Source organism: Lissotriton helveticus, chromosome 10 (assembly GCF_964261635.1).
Source record: "Lissotriton helveticus chromosome 10, aLisHel1.1, whole genome shotgun sequence".
Taxonomy (NCBI): Eukaryota; Metazoa; Chordata; class Amphibia; order Caudata; family Salamandridae; genus Lissotriton; species Lissotriton helveticus.
Window position 1 is genome coordinate 832677391 of NC_136071.1, and position 19162 is coordinate 832696552.

The 19162-nt window shown below is 43.0% G+C and overlaps 1 protein-coding gene across 8 annotated transcripts in view; it reads left to right on the forward strand.

Moving 5' to 3' along the window:
• The window catches only part of C10H10orf67 (chromosome 10 C10orf67 homolog), a 2166521-nt gene that overhangs the window by 721090 nt on the left and 1426269 nt on the right, over positions 1-19162 (forward strand). The gene's annotated exons all lie outside the window — the stretch shown is intronic.

Sequence of the window (19162 nt, forward strand, 5' to 3'; positions counted from 1 at the left end):
TAGATTAATAGGAATATTAAGATCTGATCTATTGTGCTTACACAAGGCCTAAAGCCGGCCTGCAGGGGTGATAAAATAGACTTTTCGTCCATCCATGCTGTGATCTTAAACAGCACCATCCGAGAGATGATTTTTTGGATGGCGTCTATGAGACTAATTGGACGGTAATTAGTAGGCAGGGAGCGATCCCCCTTTTTAAAAATAGGGATATTTTCTTCCCCCTGCCAAGAGTCTGGTATCGGGGCACCGTCTGCCACCGCATTCGCTATCTTCAATATATAAGGGACCCAGGCTGCCTGATCAGATTTAAAGAGATCAGAAAGAATGCAATCTATGCCGGGAGCTTTCCCCCCTTTAGTCTGGTTTAAGGCCAACTCTACTTCTAGACGATCAAAAAGGGGATCATGACTCAGGGATCTTAGGGGGGCCTCCCATATGCTTGCAACAGGGACTACTAGAGGGCCAGGATTGCTAAATTGAGCCCCGAAATGTACAACCCATCCATCTTCAGCTACGTGGTTGGAGGGAAGTTGTGATTCATAAGAATTCCCCCACTTAAGAAAATGCCAGAACCTCGATTGATTAGAGGATAAACTCGCCTCATAGAGATCCTGCCAATGTTTGTCATCCCAAGCCGATTTGGCCTCTTTCTGGCGACTTTTATATTCCTGCCTGGACTTTCGTATGTCGACACTGTCACGCGATTTAAGTGCTGAAAGTAAGTCGATATGGGCTTTGCGACAAGATTGGTTATACCACTTTCCCCCTCCCAATGGTATTCGTTTTTTTTCCCATATTTGTTATTTGTTTTTGTAAAAAACGATTTCAAGAAAAGGAAAAGGTTATCGTGTAGCCTGCAGATTTCAACTGAATCAGTCGTTGTCTCCATGGCGGTCGAAGCCTCCACCACTTTCCGTGAAATTAAACTTAAAGTCGCGGGTTCCTCAGCTACTCTACTCCACTGTACCCTTCTGCTGTCATTCTCCAGAAACACATCTGCTGTAGCACAATTATGGGGTGCTCCCAAGCGGCAATTGCTGTCTAGAGCTAACCTGAGTACTCGGGGGTTATGGTCACTCTCTGGGCGGTCCTCCACCATCATATCGACCAGAGAGGACCAGTATTCTGCCTTGATAAGAAAGTAGTCGATCCTACTCGTCCTATGACCATTATCAAAGGTGTGCTTCGCTTGTTTATCTGACGGGGTTCGCCCATTCACGGCTCTCAATCCCCATTCAAGGCAGAATCCCAGCCAATGGAGGGCTGCTTCTGTCCCCTTCTTGATAGGAGATAATTCTAGGTGCGGAATCTTCCAAAGTTTGTCCTCTTCTGCCTGGAAGTCCATCTCTCTATCAGAAAACGGCTCAAAAGTGCAGTTAAAATCACCTGCCAGAATAACAAAGGATTCCCTTTCGATTTGATTAAGTATTAGCTCCAGATCCTTAAATATGCCTGGGATACCCCTAGCATAGACGTTTATAATAACTATCGTTTGGGAGCCTGGATTTGAGAGCTTAAGCACAAGAATATCAAGATTAGTAGTGGACATCTCTGTAATGTGTTAGACCAATGACTGTCTTAACCAGACACATAGACCCCCTGAGGGTCTACCCACTCCAGTCCTACAAGCAGGTTTATAAAAGTTTAAAAACCCAGGTTGGAAAATAGGATCAATTGCCCAAGTCTCTTGGAAAATCAAAATGTCCTGTTTGTTCACCAGCTCCACCCACTCCTCAATTTAAAGCCTACTTCGCAGGCCAGCTATGTTCCACGAAATAAGCCTCAATAATGTTGTGTGGTTGGCCGAGCCCGACCCTGCGAAAATATTAATGCTAGATGATAAAGGATTTCCCCCCCTTGGACTTTGGATATCCTTTAAAGGTACATCATTCCTCCTGAGTTGGAAACAGGTTTTATCGTTTTCATACACTCCACGAACAACCATCTCAGCCTCCTGAGTACTATCTTGAATCCCTCTATATGTGCTAAGCTCCTTATTTTCATCCTCTGATGCCAGCACATCCTGGCCATCGACCTCATCTACTACCAAACTCTCGCCCCGATCCCCTCCAATAAGATCGAGCTTCTCATTCCCTATATTAAAAGACATTGTATTCTGTACTTCATCAGAAAAGGGTGCTGAAACTGGGGTAGCAAAAATACCCGTACAATCTTGAATGGACTCTAGATCAATGGGTGGCAGGTCAAGTCATTCATTTAAGTCCAACCCCGAGATGGGTTCATAAAGATTATACAGCGGGATGTTCCAGTACTCATTGTAATTAGTGTGATTGGTATACTTATTTGGTAGGGGAATGCATCTGGGGGGATATTGACGTAAAGGGAGGGAAAAAGGAATATTTAAATTATTAGCGGGGCGAGGAAAAAGAGGTGTACAGTGAGCTAAATTCTGAGGGTTTGAATTTCTATCAGTTCTAAAATGAGTAGGAGGTCTAAACAAGGCCTCTGGATAAAAATAGCTCAGGTTTCTAGTTGAGACTCCACCCTCATTGTTTCCTGGATACCAGTCGCTTATGAATGTAACAACTCTGTGATCCTTAAAGTTAACGATCACAACGTCACCTTCGATATCTTTCGGTCGGGGACCCACCCAATTACATCTTCTTACAGAGATTATATCTCCGTTTAAATGGGCGGGAAGGGGTCTGTTAGTTCTCAACCAAAAAATTACTTTATTTTTCAGGTTGTCATTTTGTTCGAAATTTCCATTGTGAATAGGGGGGACACCTGTTAAAAGGATCACAAAGTTAGCTGACTCTGGGGGTAAGTCCACTGTAGTCCTACAATTTAAGGTGGTTCTTTGGGTATTAGCAACCCCCGGGAACATAGTAGGCTTAATCGTTGGGGGGGGCGGTTTGTTCGGGACCAACAATTCTCTTTGGCTTGCTTATGTACAGCCGTCGTCTTAGTAGAAATTGGGGGGGCACTTTTATTATTAGGTGTTAAGTTTCCATTTATTTTGTGTGAACTATTTGGGTTCGATGTAATTGTACTTAGCTGGCATTTTGGTCGGGGCTGGTCTCTGGGTTTCACAAGATCAGGAGTTGTGCTCAGATGAGCAGCTGCCAAAAGGCAATCCATTTTTCCCCCAAAATTCTAACTCTCTCCATAAGTGGGAGCATATAAGATTTTAGAAGCTGTTCAAATAATTCTATTGGCTCTTTATTAGACGTAGTTAATGAATCTCCAGGGCGGGGTGGTAATAGTTGAGAACCTGGTAGAACATCACTCACTAGTGGGCCAGCTGGTTTTGTTTTTGGGCCTTCTAGAAGAGGAGTAGTACTCAATAAATTTTCCCCTTTTCTTTTTACCCCGCCTTTTTTTCTTTTTTTCCTTGGCGGAGAATGAAGTGCCCTCCGTGGATTCTTAGGATTAATTTTGGTCTTGCTAGCAGTATGTGATGAAATAATCTCAAGAGATTCGACAATGTCGATTGAAAGATTAGAAAAGGTTGAATGAAGTTGTGTGACAGGAATCGTGGGAGCTGGAGAGTTTAGATCAATGAGACTGTTAGAAACAATAGGAGGGCTAATTATATTACCATTACTAATGTTATCAAAATGAACAGGAGTTGTACTATGGTCTTGAAAAATGCTAGGTATAGGGTCGGTGCTGAATAATTCAGCATCTACATCCAACCTACCAGTACTGCCCAGTTCTTGGGTGATAGTTACATTTTGGGAGGTAATCAGTGGTTTCTTTTTTAGCGATTCTATAGAGCGACGACGCTTTGCACGTTTCTCCGCTAGCAGGAGTTCTTGGTCAATTTCTTTATTTGTCTTCGCAAAGTATTCATCAAGGGGGCCAAGGATGGAGACCCCAACACTAGAGGGTAAAGAACTAGGTATGTCCGAAGACATCCTTGATACCTAAGGTACCCCAGAAACCAACAAACCTTTAACAGAAATGAACAGATTATAAATGTTAGGGACCAGGCCCAGCCCAACCTCCTTCAGCCCCTGATGGCCACAGACGGTCCTGCCCTTCTCCCGGGCTTCTCCCGGGACGCTCCCGCGCAGCCGTGATTGAGCTTAGTATTGTTAGGTTTGGTCCATTCGGGGAGGCGGGGCTAGCAGGGAGAGCGGGCCAGATGTCTCCAATTGGCCGAGAAGGGACTCCTGGGTGATGGAGTCCCCGCGCTGTAGCTCGCAGCCCTGCCTTGCCCGTGAATACCCCGGCAAAGTCCACTAGATCCACCAAAGTCCTCCAAGACGATGCGGGACCCGCGAAGCGGGTACCGCGAGTTGTAGCTGTAAATGCAGGACACAGGACAGCCCGATATGACGGTCGGTAGCACAGCTCTACACAAGAGATGAGTCAGTACACATTTGCCACCCTCTGGACCCGCATCGTTATTTTTTCTCATATTCCACTTACTCTTGATGAGCGGTCACTGATTAGAAAAACCCTACATTTTAAGCTGGTGAAGTGTATTAAGGACACTGCGGGTAGGGTGGTTATTGTGGCCTGCACTCTAGATAAACGACAACTCTGGCTATAACTCTGGCTATAACTCTGGCCCCAGTATAGACTTCCCTTACTTTTTTGATAAATCAATACAATTGTGCTCAAAATACAGGGATTGGCCAATGCTATCGGATGGAGATTTTATTTTGTCATTTCTATACTATGGGACAGAGCATCTGAGAAAATCTAACTCCCTACCTCCAACATGCCGGTATGGTACTTACCCAAATAATACAGCTATAAGATTTTGTGGATGCTGTGTGGACCTTACACCCCAGGTGGCTGAGATCTCAGGCTGTAATGTGCATGGTCAGTAAGGTTGAGATACTCTCTCGTACCTTATCTCTGCCCCACCCACCACAGTTCTACAGTTAACTTCTAAAGGTCACTGAGGTCTTTGGTGCGGTATTTAGATCTGAAATTAGAGGCGCCATAACAGACTCCTGCAACCTAAATGAGGACACCGTTGCAGACATAGGTATTCTTTAGACGATTTTAAAGCACCCATTAGGGGAATGTGTATATCTAAAAGCACTGGAGTTCTCAAATCAATTTGTAATCGATTGGATTGTCTTGAATCTGAACTCAAATTGTTAGAAAAAACATAAACGAGTACTAATAAAATCGTGATCCTGGTCAAGATTCAGGAGGTTCTGTCTTAATTCAAAGAGAAAGTGGAGGCAAGGTCCTTTTTAGGTCAAGGGGCACGATGCCAACGCTATGGGGATGGTGATAGGCCTGGCAAAGCACTTGCTGGAGTGTCTAGATCTACTCATTTACACTAGGGAGTTACCAGTATAATTTGTGACAGGGCAGAACCCGTTACAGCACAGCGACATTCTTGCTGAGTTCTGGCGGTTTTGTGCTTGACTATATACTCCAGGGTCAGGCCCGGATAGTGTTGATCATACAGATTACTTGGACCAGGTCGTGCTGGCATGGCAGGATGATGCAGTTAGGGAGCTGTTAAACTCCCCACTCACACTCAAAGATATTAGATGAGTGATAATGAGTATCCCTAGCGGGAAGGTGCTAAGAGGTGATGGAATCCCAGTAGAGTTTTACAAAACATATATTACCTGCTGGCACCACAGCATTTAGACATTTACAAAGCAGCACTAACTAAAGGTTCTCTACCCCCACTGCAATGGCGGTGGTAATATGTATACTGTTAAAACCAAACAGAGATCCCATCCTTTGTTCCTCTAACAGGCCATTATCACTATCAAATATAGATAATAAAATCCTTGCCGAAGTACTGTCGCAATGCCTCCAGCCACACATGCACTTTTTAGTCCTGCCGGAGCAAGACTGTTTTATCCCCCAGAAGTCCATAGCACTTAATCTATCACTGCTGATGGCAGTCCTCCATAGAGTGGATCTAGGCCATCTCACAGCAGTGGTGGTTCTGGACACTGAAAAAGCATTTGGTATACTAGGATAGCCATTTGTGAGGGAGAACTATGTTGTCTTGGGCGAAGATATTAATTCCTGTCACTGATTAATCTTTTGTACATTTCCCACATGGCTAGAATTTGGATGAACAAGTTGCACTCTGATCCCTTCTGGGTGGGCTTGGGGGTCTGACATGTGTGTCCCTATCCACATTGATCTTTGCCCTCATCATTGAGTCACTTGGCATGCTCTGTGCTGGGACACCGAGGCATGCGGCTGTGGGAGTAGTTAATTAAATATTTCTCTATACACGGATGACGTGAGTCTGTACATCCAGTGACTTGAAGATAACTTAGCTTCCATTATTCGAGAAGTTGTGTGTTTTAGTAGGTTTTCAGGATTGCGAATCAATTGGTCCAAATCCAAAGGATTACCCCTTACTGACTTTTCGAGGGGTCCCACATTTGGATTATCCTTTACAAAAGAGCCCGTAGGGAGTCAGATAGTTAGGCTTCTGAGTTACCCAAAATTGGGATGAGTTTAAAAGTGGTAACTTTAGCCCAGTACTGGAGCAGCTGAAGACCTGTACTGATGGATCCTTCTCCCCCCCATTATGAGGTGAATATTATTTATTAAGATGGTAGTACTCCACAAATTCTTATATCTTTTCACTAACATCCCACTCTTCCTTCCCATGATGTTCTTCACACAGGTACGACCGATTCTACTGTGGCTTATATGGGGCACTGGCCAACCAAGAGTGTGTTAGGAGTTTCTCACCCAACCCCTAAGAGACTGAGGGCTTGTGTTCCAGATGTGTGCTTATGTTATCTACTGGCTCATGCACACTCTAATCTAAAATTTTGGACCACACCTCAGGCAACTGCTGTGCATGTCAGAGTCTAATGTGCAGTTGGCCACTCCAAGTCGCTGTTAGTGAATATGTGTCTCCAGCCACATTTGGTGCGAGAGGATGTAGACGTTGTGGCCATGACCTGTTGGGCCTGGTGGGATTTGGTGTTGCTGATGTCACTTAATGTGCCATAGTCTCTTCTTCTACCTCTTACAGGTAACCCCCAACTCCCTCCTAGCAAGGAAAATGCTATTTAATTTGGGATTGACTATGTTGGGAGACCACTTTGTTAAGGGCTCCACCCTCTTACTGCATAGGTTTTGAGAAAGAGGAGGCGATTCACCACAGGTGTTGCTGAGCTCTCAAAGATTGGTCTTGTCTGCCAGGGCAGGGTTGGCCACCTTCCCCAAATTGCCTTCCGAAATTCCCCTATTAACTGCCGATATACTCCAAACTTACAAAGGCTATTCATTTTCCTATTTATACTCCACGGTTTCGTTAAGTACAGTTGATACTCTCTCAGGTGTCAGACGTAGATCAAAAGACTCGGTGGTCCACCAAATCTTTGACAAATCCTGGACATCCAGCTGTGCGCAAGTAAGGGACACACCATTCACCTACAAACATAATTTAATACATTTAAAATACTTGCTTCGATATTTTTACACTCCCAAACCACGAGATAAGTGAATGCATGTCTTAGAGTTGGAATTGTTCTACTGAGAGAGCATTGGAATTGCTATACTGAGAGACCCATTGGAAACCCAAATAGTCCCTTTTTAAGTATTGCCTAGCGTTGCAGCGCATGCGCTGCCCACTTGCGAGATCTATTGTCGTCGGTTTATCTTCAGAAGCGGGATGGAAGCTCCACCCATGCTTTTCATTGGCGCGCGTCAAAAACGCTGACTTTTGATTGAAAGGTAGGCATGTTTGTACCCTCCCTGTCTCCTGTTTGCAGCGCCCGCCTGGACAGGAGATTGTGCATGCGCACGGCGTCTCTATTGCTCGCTCACGGTGTCTCTTCCTCCTTGTTAAAAGTCTGATGATTCAGCTTGCTTCTTGCCTGGCGTTCCAGTTGACCAGGTGATTTTTGCTGTGTTGAGTTGCATGGCATTTGGTTTTTGGTCTATATGGACTTTTGGAATTCAGTTGCTACTTAACAAAGCAGGGGAAAGCTACAGATCGTAGAAAATATAAAATTTAGCTAAACAAAGCAGGGGTAAGCTACAGATGGACTCGATGGGAATTCTCAACAGAGGAGTTTTAGTTGTTCCTCTTAAGTCATGGTGCAGACGACTGAATAAGGGAAAACACACTTTTCCACTTGTGCTATCTCTTCAGTTGTTTCCAGGAAACAGACATTGTGTTCATCCACTCTCTGTGACTCCTAGCCCCTACGTGTTAGGAGAAAACTAGAGATAAAAGCACTGCTGGGAATTCCCTATAACATAATGTCATAAGAGGCGATATTTTCAATGTCCTTGCCTAGGTACGTTCACTCATGTCTTGGCAAAAGTGTATTTATATTTTGTCCACTCCAGTGCAACTGTCTGATTTCTGCCACGCTAGCTTTTAATAAAAAAGCACTGTGCTTTGCTTTGTCCTGCATGGCACACCACAGAGCAGGGAACACGCTTTGTTCACGCTGCCATCGATATCGAGCGGAGTGCCATTAACTTGACATCCAACAGCTTCATGCCGATCTCCGTTACCAGCCCCGGTGATTATGCTATAGGGTAAGGCTGAGGGGAGATTTTGCAACTTTGCTTGTGCCTACAGCCATTTAAGAGCGCACTCAGGCCAGCGAGAAGGCTAATTTGTGGAGTGCCGTGTGCAGATACTTTGCCTTTTCATTGCTATAATTAAATTGCAACAAGCAACAACCCAGTCTAGTTATAAATCTATCAGATGCGACACCAACTCCGACACAACTGACAGTATTGGGAAAGGGGTTAGGCTTTGTACCAACCCCCCCTGTAGACAAATTCAAACTCTGCTGTGAACTCAAGGAGTTCATCAGGAAAATAAAACTTGAAGTCTTCTTCAGGGATAAAGCACCAACAGATGAACAAAGGAGTGACACAGGATTAAAGAAAAAATCCAACTGCACACCACCACCTGTCAACCTACCAGTGGAACTATTAGCTTTTGAAAAGGCTGTAATGAAGGAAGTGAAGGACCTGGATCCAAGGACCATCAAGGTATTCCACAATACGAGCAACTTGGAGAAAGAAGCAATACGACAACTATCTACCAACGAATCAATTACGATAAAACCAGCGGACAAAGGAGGGGCCATTGTTTTACAGAACACTAAAGTTTACAGGAATGAGTGCCTACGCCTACTAGCCGAGGAGAGGAACTACAAACTCATCAAGGAAGCCCCACTGAGAGACTTTGAATTGAAATAGCGACCCTCATTAAAGAATCTCTAACCAATGACCGGTTGAGCAAGAAGGAAGCTGGTTTTCTGGAAAATACCAAACCAGTCACCCCTTATTTTTATTCCATCCCTAAAATTCATAAACATCAGGATAAACCACCAGGGGGACCATTAGTGTCAGGATAGGTTCTATTCTGGAACCACTGTCTACGTTTGCGGACGCATTTTTACGCCCTATCATACAAAACACCGATACCTACCTACAGGACACTAAAGCGGTTCTAATCCTTTTGAAAGATCAACCCTTTGACCCCGCATCCAGCATACTCATTGGCTTGGATGTGTAGAGTCTCTACACCTCGCTCCCCCACAAAGAAACCCTCGAGATACTAGAGGAGGTCCTTTTTGAGAATGAGTGGACCTACCATACCCCGAGACATGTAGTGCTGGAGTGCTGCAGACTGGCGCTTACTGAGAATTTCTTTAGATTTGAGGACAACCTATACCGTCAACAACATGGTACCAGCATGGGGAGTACCTTTGTGCCAAGTGTGGCCAGACTCTACGTGCATCATTTGGAGAGGCATTAGATTCTAAATAACACCAACCCCCATTTACACCACGTCCTAATGTGGAAACAATATATAGACGATGTTATATTGATTTGGGAAGGTACTGAAGATAATGCCAATGATTTCCAAAAGTGACTTAATTTACAAGACCCATTTCTAAAATTCTCGCACCCCATGAGCAGATCTCATCTAATCTTTCTAGACCTGAATATACTACCACAACAAGGTACTTTGGCAACAACCACACATTTTAAGCCAACAGCGAGAAATAACCTCCTTCAGTTTGACAGTTTCCACCCCCAGCATCTGAAACAAAATCTACCCTTTGGGCAATTCATTTGACTGGGAAGGAACTGCACCGATAAACAGGATTACAAAAGTCAGGCTAAGGATCTTAGTGAGAAACTGCAACAACGAAATTACCCAAAAGAACTTGAAGCCAGGGCATGCAAAAGGGCCACGAACAACAACAGAGAAGCCCTACTTGAACCCAAAGTAACCAACGACTCAGAACCTAGGAGACCAATTTGTATTAACACTTTTAATGTGGCCTCAGATCAAGTCACCAAGATAGTGAAAAACACTGGGACACACTAAACAGCGGTGGTCTAAACATACCAACACCTATGTTCAGCCACAGACGTGGCATGAACTTAAAGAATCACTTAGTACACACAGGACCAAGTGCTACCAAAACAAATGAAAAGAGTACGGAGACTCCACCCACTACCAACAGGGCACTACCCCTGCAGTAACTGCAGTGTCTGTCATTTGACCACGGCTACTAAGACAGTTGTTTTCAATAACGACACCACGTGGGAACTAAGTCATTTCTCAAACTGCAACACCAATGGAGTAGTTTACCTCATTACATGCCCGTGCAATCTCAACTATGTCGGTATGACCACTAGAAAAGTGAGTACCCACATAGTGGAACACAGGAGCAACATAAGGTGCAAACGTGCCAACACGAGAATGACCACACACTTTATTGAGCATCAACACACACCCAACGATTTGAGATGGGTAGTGTTGGAACATATTAACAATAAAGACAACCTGGAGAGAAGACTGCACAAGAGGGAACAGCGCTGGGTATTCAAACTCCGCACAGACACCGAGGGCCTGAATGACGATATACCCTGGGGTCTGTTCATTTGAATTTTACATAGATTCATGTCAAAACGTTTAATAATGGGTCTGAATTCTATGATCAATTCCTAGTGACCAGATGAACTACCATGCACGTGCTGACCAATATGCACTAACTAACTTTGGTGCCACTGCACCATTTATTTCCCAGCATGCAAATTTCAGTATGTAATATGGGGAATCATACACTTCTGTCCCCATTATTACACAGTACTTATCTGCCCTAAACCATCCACTTGGGATTGGTAGAAACACACAGACAACTTTTTGGCTGTATAATTATACATAAACACGACCAATACCATTTAAAACATTTTTTTAAAATTTTCGGGTGGTTGCTAAAAACGCTATTGTTATTAATATTATGCAATAAATATTGATTTAAATAGCTTCTAATGCCCAAAAACTCAGTCATTTAAGAGTTATATCTTGGAATACGACAAAGCCCACCCGCGTATCCATCCAACATGGCCGCCATTCCTCCCATCAGAGGCGGCCTTTCCAACCATTCGCGTGCGGTCTAGCTCTCTAGACCACGCAGTACAAACATGAAACTACAATACCGGTCCCTCGCCGGAGACACGTTAATATGTGGTCCGGCGGGGAGAAGAATAGGTGTGATTACGTGGCGACCCTCGTATGAAGTAACTGCCCGTTCTTTTTCACAGGGATAGTTGGCAATTACTTGAGTCCAGCCGCGGCCGGCAGTGGAAGTACCTGCAGGGCGTTGACGGGGGGAGGGGGAGTGGCAGGGTGGGGTGTAGTAATGTATGGATTACGGAGCTTCCCAGGTAAGTAAACATTTAAATAAATAAAACGAATTTTGCTGAGTGCACTGCATCCCCAAATGCGATGCAGTGCACACAACGAAATTCGTTTTATTTATTTAAATGTTTACTTACCTGTAAAACTCCGTAATCCATACATTACTACACCACACCCTGCCCCTCCCCACGTCACCGCCCTGCAGGTACTCCCACTGCCGGTCGTGGCTGCTTGAGTCTGTCAGAACCTTTGGTTAAGGCCACGATCTATGGACACCATTCCATGTCATCAGCCATGCATAAATTACTGACTTCTCTTTTATTAGCGTTCGTGACCATGCCATGCCCAAAGTACTCTTTCCCTTTGCCGAATATGAGCACTAACGTGCATTATATTTCATTCTAGGCAGGATTGTTTCACAGGGTACCCCCCCCCCCCCCGAGTCCATGGAGCAAGATTTCTCAAACCAAAAAGTAACAAACTACCTAACCTTATGATTACAAGAAGTGTGTTTTCTGTATGTCACTGCTTAAGTTGTGAGTGAATGAATGAATGAATGTTGATGGCTGTGTATAAACATGTACACTGGGCATCAGACAAGCATGCCTTGATTATTTCTAGGCACAATCATGGTTGCCTGGAAAGTTTACCAAGCATGTTTTTATTGTTCCTAGGCACAATCACACTTGTCGGGGAAGACTTCACGCGCCATTATGGAGCAACTCACCCATAAGGAGCACTGCAATATTGGAAGTAGATAATCGCCACCCCCACTCAAAAAGAGAGAGGGGGACTTTGTTTTCTAACGCAATCTCCTCATTTTCTCCATTTCAGATTTACAACGTGACATAGGGAACGTATGCACCAACAGCGCATGCTTTATTAGTAGCAGCGTTCACTTTATTTAATAATTTTTTCTTCACTTCACAATTGTTTATTTCCTATTTAGGTATATTAGTAGTGGCATACACAGGCTGGTCCCTGTGTGGTCCTGAGGAAGAGCTAGGGGAAGCTCGAAACATGTTGATCTCACACTGCGGCCCAACTCATTATAGTTAGGTTCCACAGTGAACCCCCTTTTTAGACATACCAACCTAGGAGCAGGAATAGAATTTGTTGATGCCCACTAGCAAGGTATTTTTAATCACTTTCATCCACTCCCCCCAAAAATTGCACTACACGTAGTCTACCTACAAGTGCTCCTACGTAACTCCGCAAGTCGCAGCACGCCCCAGTTCGTAGAGGACTAGGATGGCTCCTGTGGACTAGGTCTCTATACCCAACACTTTGGGTTTTCTTTTGAATATATAATTAAATTGCTGCATGGACGCAAAGTGATTGTGCTTTCACTTTCATTAATACGCGTATCCAGCTTCAGCACTGCTCCACCTGATAGAGGGTTGTGTGCGTCCACTGACTCCCACGTGGGCAGCTGTGTGACGAGGTACCGAGTGCACAATTTGGCCGGAAATTAGTGTGCGCTTTTATGGCAACTCTGATTAAGGCCATTGCATTCACTAAAAGAAGTTGCTAATTTAGAAGCCGTTGCGTAGTGATGTGATGTGACATGCCACCGACCTATGCTCTCGGACAGAGGGGAACGGTGTGAAGAGCTTTGAAAATCTATCTATGCTGTACCCACTCTACATAGGCTTGGACACTATGTGGCTTATTTACAAGCCCTTTGCACCACCGGTGCATCACTTCTAAAATGGGAAAAAGTGCACAGGCGGTGCAGGGGGCTTTTAAATAAGCCCCTATGTATTTATCAGCTGAGGCTGTGGCCAATTCCCTCCCTCTGCGCTGATTGCATTTTTTTAAAAAGCTGTAATGGTAATGTCTGAGCAGGTAAAGCATGTCCGGCCTACCACCATAGGTCATGCCTGGGGCATGCCCAGTCTTTGTAAGGTTCGGCACCCGGCACGTTCAATGCTGCGAGGCCACAATATGTTTAGGGCTGAACAAGAGCATTGCCTTTCTCTTTTTATAATCAATGCTCGAACCACCATTGGGGAGATTTTTAGCCTTTGAACCAGCATTGGTTATTATTTGTTTGAACTCTTCCTGTCCATTTTCAAAGTTTTTAGATCCAGTAATTAAAAAGCAGAGTCTTCAGACGTGATTTCACAATGGTGGCAAGATTTAATCTCTGAATACACAATGGAGCGTTTTTGTCTTGCTTGTTAACAAATGGGGAGATTTTATCACAGTTATTGGTTTTCTTATATACCGTGCTTTATATGGGTGGGCACGAGTACCTGCACCACTTCGGTTTGAAAGGGATACTCCACTGCTGCAGTATTTTTGGTGAGAGAGAACTGAAACTTCTCAGTTGCAAACAGGTGTTCCAGGATAACTACCCGCACTTCTAAATTTCCATTTCAAGTGCTGGTTAAATACGTAGAGTAGTAAGCCCTTTTACAACATTGGAATGTTGGGAGCTCCATTGAAAACAATGGAGTGCTCCGAGCTTATAATGGCTGGTATAAGCCTGGAGCTCCAACATTACAATGATTCTTTGTTCACAGCTCTGGCTGTGAACATAGGCTTCAAGGACCCTGAGGGGATTCCAATCTCCTCACGCTCCCATAAGGCTTTGTTCTTTTTTGTTAGAACATTCTGCCCTCTAGTGTTTAGTGGTAGTATTTACAATTTATTCTGCCAGGATAATAGGATTGTCTCATGGCCTCCCCTTTCTCTTCAGCCTATCTCGTCTTATATCTGTCTCTCCTCTCCTCAAACACTACCTCATACATCCACATCAGCATTTACCACTCTCCCCTCCCTCACGTTTATTTAATTGGTGTGCCCATGTCCCTCCTTTTTCCTCTAACCCTGCCCTCTGCCACTACATTTCACAATGCACTCTCAACCTTCCCCTCTGTATTTCCTCCTCACTTTGTCCACTCCACTCCAAACAAAAACACTTACATTAAACACATTTTCATTTACAATGACAATAGCACCAACTCTAGCAAATGTGAGACATACTGCATTGCAAATGTTTGTTCTCAGATTGCTTCACTGGGAGACATGTCAGGTGTTTCTTAGACTGGCTTTGGTGGGTTAGGCAGGAGACGGTTGAATTAGTATGGATGCAGAAAGTATCGCCCCTGACCCCTCAATGCATTAAGTTCATGCTGCTACAGCATGATGGAACACTATGGGAGGGAGTTCACCCTGCAGCTCATGCGAAAGACGTTTGTGACCATTTCATTCATTATTTTCTTTTTAGACAACAACATCTGGCAGTTGCGATTTTTAAGTGTATACTCACACTGAAAAAAAACCAGAGAATCATCCCCAGGGTGCAAATGCAACGTCATGTTAGATGAAAAGGTAGGACCGGCTGAAGGTGCTGCAACTGATCTGCGTTCATTCTGTTAAGCACTATAGTTTGACTCGCTTTTAAATGCAACGGGAGCAAATGTGATGGGTCAAACGGTGTCTTGTTTGAAGAAGCTGGGTTGTTCAACAGCTTTTTGCAGGCGAAAGGAACTCTATAATGGCTGATAAAGAAGTTAGATTGATATACGTAAGCAGTACTTAAATGGAATGAAAACAGCTGGAGGTTTCTGAAAGGGGCATGGCCAAAGAAGTGCAACTAAGGATACTTTACAAGATACATGGCCTGAGTAGCTAAGGGTGCAGCATGAAACATTAAGTATTTGAAGTATAATCCTGGGTTTGATAAAGGCTGCCACGGCCCACTATTTGTGAGCCTTTTGTGAGCTTTCTGTTATTGCATCCAGATTTATCACTCCACCACACACATACAACTAAAACAAGCCAGACTTATTGGATTTACGAGTTCTTGTTAGCAGTATCAGATGAATGAGTGACAACAATGGAAATGCTATGCATACATAGAATTGAAAATATTTCAAATCTGAAAATATGAGGCTGGTGAAATAAACATTTCCAAGGTTTGAGTAGGGTTTAGTGATTTTCGGAATGTCTCAGTCACTCCTGTTCTACCCTTTACACCACCCTTTTCTCTCGCATATCTTTCTGAAAACCTTCATCTACAGAGTTGACACGTCATCTCCTTCCTCTTCAACACTTTTTTCACTCTATCTTCCTGCATGTACCTCCCCGCATATATATATATATATATATATATATATATATATATATATATATATATATATATATATATATATATTCACTGAAAAAACCATAGGTTATAGACCATATATAGTTAGGAATTAGCATTTAAAAAACCTTATTTTACTCACACAAAACCATTGAAATTCCATATATAGTTAGTTGCACTAACTATATATCGCGCACCTGCAATCCACTGCTGATGATGTCACATATTACATCATTCATGACATGGTCAGTGACATCACTGATGACATCACTGATGACATCTCAAATGACATCACTGATGACATCACTGATGACAACATCCAGTGACTGTATGTTTCTGTAAAGTTAAAATGTGTCTTACATATTGAAGAATGAGTGGAAGTATAAGTGTCTGGACAAAGGATTTAGTAGGTGCATGACTGAATGTATGAGTGAGTGATTAAATGTGTCTCACTGAGTGCATGGGTTAGTGACTAAAGTGTCTTAATTTGTGCATCATTATGTCTGTTGTTCTGTAAACTGCTGCATGTGTTGATCAGTAGCTATATGATTAACTATATGGGTTACTGATTGATTGTCCAAGTATTTGTATGGGAGACTGAGTGTGTGTGTGGCTGGCTGGGAGGTGTGTGACTCTGTGCAGATCAATGTGTACTTATATCAATGATTGTATAACAAGGTAAGTATGTGTTAGTATATGTTTGAAAATGTAAGGTGCTCTATGTTTATCTGTATAGACAAGAAAATGGAAGTGTGATTGATTCTTTACAGGACTGACTAGGTGTGTGAGTAACTCCATGGATGAGTGGCAGAGTGTGAGTGTCTGTATAGGTGTATGAGTGCATATGATAGTGTTGTAAAGATGAGTGATTGTATGTATGAATGATTGTATGGTTGAATGAGTGAATGTGTGTGTAGACGTAGGAATCAGTGAGTACATATGTAGTAACTAGTATTGGTGTGTCAATGGTTTCAAAAATTATACTCTGTATTTAACACTGGGTGAAACAGAGGTTATATTAAAATGTGAGGAGATGCATTGTATTGTCACATGAATGATATCATCAGTGATGTGGTCATTGATGTCAAATGAGATGTCATCAGTGATGTCATCAGTGATGTCATTTGAGATGTCATCAGTGATGTCATCAGTGATGTCACTGACCATGTCATGAATGATGTAATATGTGACATCATCAGCAGTGGATTGCAGGTGCGCGATATATAGTTAGTGCAACTAACTATATATGGAATTTCAATGGTTTTGTGTGAGTAAAATAAGGTTTTTTAAATGCTAATTCCTAACTATATATGGTCTATAACCTATGGTTTTTTCAGTGAATTTTCAAGGTTTTGTAAATGCTAATTCCTAACTATATATGGTCTATAACCTATGGTTTTTTCAGTGAATTTCAATGGTTTTTTAATAGCAAATATCATAAGCTGTCGAATGTCAAGTACGTGGTAAGTGAAAACATTTTCGTGTTTATGCACACTGATCTGCTTTGAATGGTGCCCCCCCCCCTCATTTCTATTAGGAGTACTCTCTCTTTGCACATAGTGAAGGGTAGTTAACGCAGGCCTTTGCCCCCGTTGTAATACGTCGTGCCTGCTTCTCTCTCCATTTGATTGATTGTTATCCAAGTATTTACTGTTTTAGAATTGGTTCTCTTTGGTTCATTCTCTATTTACAAAAAAACACAGAGCCGCAATACTCTGTTTAGTCTTTGCAGATAACGAAAAATCGTGTAAAAAAAAAAGAAAAGGAATCGAGCAAAATCAGTAGGCCACTAACGGGATCTCTTTTTGACCTCGCTAAAATAGAAACATTAGGAACAACCCCTCATGACAAATACAAAACTAGTGAAATGAACTGAACTCCACACAATGATGGCTGCAAAACAGCTCGGCTCCGCCACCCACCCCGCCCAAAATAACGATAAAGAGCGGCTGCCATGATTGGTTGCGGAATGGCCACGACGGAGCTACGAAATGGTACTGCTCTCATGCTAACCCCAGCTTCAGTCTGAAACATCCAGAAACACTGTAGACTACCAATTCGATCAGTTCCGGTAGCGCCCCAATGTAACCCGGTAGAGAAGAACTAGCCCTCCCCTCTTTGACTGATGTTTCTTGTTGCCTGTCCCTTCTGTTGTCATTTAACAGAACTATTTAGCCTGCTGAAAGGGGTTGTGTTCCGACCGCTGGTTGGTGGAGACATTTTGACTATATTCTGGACCTGCGTTGTCGCGTAATGCGTCATATGACGCGCCGCGTTAGCGCATCCGGAAGTCATCCGGGGCGCGCAGCGCGTAACGTAAGCATAACAAGTCATGTGACTTGTTAATAAAACTTTTCATTGGTTCATTTTACTTTTCTTATTCTAATGATGAAAGGCTTGGTCATACGACCTAAAAATTACGCTTTTTATTACTTCCGAACATTATTTTTTCTTAAATATATGTTATAATGTTCCAGGCTAATGTACTTTCCCGGAAAATTTACAACTGTCCTGCAAGTAAAATATATTCTTTTTTCGAGAAAAAGAGCGTTTCTTCGTCCCATGACGGAGCCGTTGAGCAAAAGAGGGTCGACCTGCTGTCTTAGTCGCCGATACGCCTGAATATGAGATTCTTATCGATCACTTTATGTTGCAGGAATAGAAAACACAACAGCCCTTGACCATTTATCTTTACTGCGTTCCTTCGTATTATACCTTTTACCCTTCATGTAATTGGTCTGCTTTATTTCACTTGCCTTTTAATGATTCTAAAACAGTGACTATTATTAAAAACTTTACCAATGTATATACTACTACCATGTTTTCTTTTAAAACCTTTATTGTGAAAATTTCATTATACAAATACGAGCCTATAACCACGTGGGCCGGCCACGGAGCAAACTGTAATCGTATATGATGAGTAGACATTTACACTGTAGAGGAACGTAACGGGCGGGCCATTAGGTTGCAAGAACTAAGGTGTCTAACAGTTACGGAATCGGTGGACGTACATTTTATAATTAAAATACGACAGGGCCAGTTACAATAAAATTATCTAGATATACATTTGCGGGCAAGTACCATGGGTGACGTTAATTCGAACTTTCAATAGTACAGTAATCAATAACACATCAGAACTTAATATCAATAGGGATGTCGAAATATTCAATCAATTCTCGTCCCCGCCCGCCATGTGCTTCAAAACTGCATACGTATCTCGTGATTTCAAGGTTCTGCAACCAGTACACAACAAGGAGTTACGAGTCCCATTTATTCCGGCGCCATTTTGGGCGAGGACGGGCAGGTCCAGGATATAGTCAAAATGTCTCTACCAACCATCGACTATGATGATGTTCATATGCTGTATTTATTAGAGTAACACTCATCTGTCCACATGAAATTAATTTGCCACAATCTAAACATGTCATTTTAATCTTTCCAAAGTTCTTCTAAATATT